This window comes from Crocodylus porosus, unplaced genomic scaffold, assembly GCF_001723895.1.
Source record: "Crocodylus porosus isolate Cpor-Errol unplaced genomic scaffold, CroPor_comp1, whole genome shotgun sequence".
Classification (NCBI taxonomy): Eukaryota; Metazoa; Chordata; order Crocodylia; family Crocodylidae; genus Crocodylus; species Crocodylus porosus.
In genome coordinates this window covers 43,596,483-43,599,424 of record NW_017728907.1, presented here as the reverse complement: position 1 = coordinate 43,599,424, position 2,942 = coordinate 43,596,483, and the positions used below count along the sequence as shown (strand labels likewise).

General features: G+C 42.1%; 1 protein-coding gene across 1 annotated transcript in view; it reads left to right on the top strand.

Annotated features, from left to right (window-relative positions):
- The window catches only part of ST6GALNAC3 (ST6 N-acetylgalactosaminide alpha-2,6-sialyltransferase 3), a 346,629-nt gene that overhangs the window by 114,125 nt on the left and 229,562 nt on the right, over nucleotides 1-2,942 (top strand). The gene's annotated exons all lie outside the window — the stretch shown is intronic.

The following is a 2,942-nucleotide window of genomic DNA, read 5'->3' as shown; positions in this document are numbered from 1 at the left end:
AAAAAAAAAAAAAAAAAAAAAAAAAGTTCCAAAAGCCTTTTCATACATTTTGAGTATAATGAATAGTGCTGTGGTAACAACCCTGTGACTGAAAATTAGAGGAGGAATCTGTGCTTTCTTCCAAAGGCACAGATGAGAAGAATATTGGTGAGAGAAACTGGACCATAAATTGCTCACCTTACTTATGGAAAGCATACCATTGACATTAAGAGATTTTGGGATTTGAACAAAGAGACCATAAAGTGCTTCGGCAGACTAGGTAAAGAAATCTAGAAAAGAAGAGGTTTTGCTAACATAAAATGCTTATAATTTGAGGGTTTCAAAACTCCCTCTTCCTGAAAGGCCTTATATAACAAAAAATTAAAGACAGTTTCCTGCTATAGTATTTCTGGATATATGCTGTTGACTTCACTACTCATGGCACATTTTAATGTAAAATGTATATACCATGCTGCTCCTGCTGAACTGAAGAGAATGTTATTGGTGTTTTGCACATCAAAGCCCAAATGTTTTAACTTAAGGCCTTATTGAAACCAACTGCTGTTAGCTGGTGTTTTTCCATTACTTGACTGATCTTCTTTCAGTCCCTGAAACAGCAGGTATCTTGATCAAACTAAGGAATCATCAGCGATGATTTCAAGCCTTTACCTTATAATATTTTCTCTTTTTTATTTTAGTAATTCTAGTGTCACTCTGACTGTCCTGTTTTCAGTAAATGTGTTTTTTTTCTTGCCAAATTTATCCAATTGGTTTTACCCTTGTTTTTGTTTTGGGACTTGGGGGTTGTGTCTACACATGCGTTTACTGTGCAGTAAGCAGCTTCTATGTTGGCATCTACACATGCAGGCATTACAGCACAGTAACTCTGTGGGTGAACTGATTTGGGATTAAAGTTAGTCCCAAGCCGGTCCACACAAACAGTCTTTACTGCGCAGTAACTTTACTTGGGTATAAAGTTGCTACCTGCATCATGCAGATAACAAATTTAGGCCCAAATCGGCATAAGTTGCCACAGTTACTATGCAGTACGGGCATGCACGTGTAGACATGTGCCAGTATTGTGCAGTAATCTAATGCACTGCATAGTAATGGTGCATTTGTAGATGCACCCAGGAAGTTGCCCCGCTTTTTGCTAGTGTATTTATAGGAATTTGCAAAGTAGTTTAAACAAAAATCGTTTATGCTTTGGTTTGGTGTATAGCACTTGTTTTCACTACTTTAAGTATGTGATTTATTGCTTATGTGATTGTGTCTTATTAGTGATTTGATGCAGAAACTTCTGAAGCAGGAAAACAAGAAAGAGAACAATTATCTGTTTGCACTTATCAAGGCTTGTTCCTGTACAGACGTGGGTTCTTGTACAAAGAAGCAGAATTCTTTTGGCATTCCTGTTATCAAAACTACATTTGGGGAATGTACAGAAACAGCTGCTCAGTCTCTGACTGCATATTCACCAGCACTGTTTGTGTGGCAAGAAGTCAGTGCGAGTGTGTTGACTTCAGTGGGTTTCGATTCAGTCTCCACAAAGTTCTACTCATCTTGAGCATGTTCTAGATGTGTATACATTAAAACATAATTTTAGAAAATCCCTCACTTGAAAAAAAATGTTCATTTAAAAAAGGCTGGCCTTGCATGCAGTGCAGAACCACCAAACCTTAACTGTAACACCAGTGAGGTATAATGATCCGCCCATCTAGAAAGGGGTCATTCTATATTCTCCTGTGGAAGAGAATTGTTCATGAACAAAGGCACCATCTCCTAGTCCTGTTAGCAGCAGAACCACTTGGCTGAATAATGGTAGCAATATGATCTACCTCATTGACCTGAGAACCAGGAGCAGACTTAGTTCTATAAGCAAGTATTTTTTCAGACAAACTAGCAATGAGTTGGATGTCAAACAACAGTGACGATGTTTTAGTATCCTGCTATTTAGGAAGCTGTTGATAGCTTTGCTTAAACTGCCTAAACCTCAATGCTAGCATCATCACCTGCTTTGTGATCATCACAACTTTATGACCTCTGCAAACTCGTCAGCTTATACCCAAGGGCACACATGGCAGCCACCATGGCTCCCCAGCTACAAATGACTGCTGACTGAAACGTCTCACCAGTTGACTACAAAAGCAAGATTTTTTTCCATCATCACCTTGATCCTGTTGTTCAGATCTCAGAGGCTGGGGACAGACATTCAAAAAGCCTGAGCCTGAATTGATTCAATCTTTGCAGGTTAGTCTAACCTGGCTAGGCTGAACCGGTTTGTAACCAGACAGATGTTCTCTCTGGAATGAGGAAATTCAGACACATGCCTGCAGTGGCTCAGGCCAAAAGCTGGGGCTGCTAGAGCAGCCTTCCTTTCCCTTTCAGAGTGCTGAGCTGAAGGGAGCTGTGGCCAGGCCCTGGCAGCATTTGGGAGGGGTGTAAACACCCACCCTGCCTGCACTGTCCTAGGCTTTTCCACACTGGCTGCTCAAGGGGCAGAAATATTGCCAGCACCCAGCCCTGGGCTAGCCCTCTGAGGCAAGGGGGGGTGTGCAGTGCATGCATCTGTTGATGATATGGAGCTTTTCAATCTCTCTTTCCCTGTTTCTTTATATTGTCTGCAGCAAACTGACAGGCAAGCGAGCCAGCAGGGAACTGATAAGCGTTTATCACATCACCAGCAAAACCATGGCCTCTCTATTAATTCAAACTCTTCTTAAACAGCTTACCAGCTAACCTGTTAATTAGCTCCAAAAATGCCTAAACAGTCACTGTTATGTCTGCCTGTCCCAGTGAAATTGGAGACACACACGCACAGATGCCTCTTGGCATTACTTAGCATACCATACACCTAGGGCCTGTGGGGCTGGGGTCCATGCTGTGGGAGATGGGAGGGAGGGAGGGAGGGGGATTCCTGCTTGAGTAACGAGCACCAATGGGGGTGTAGGGCAGGGGAAAGCCAG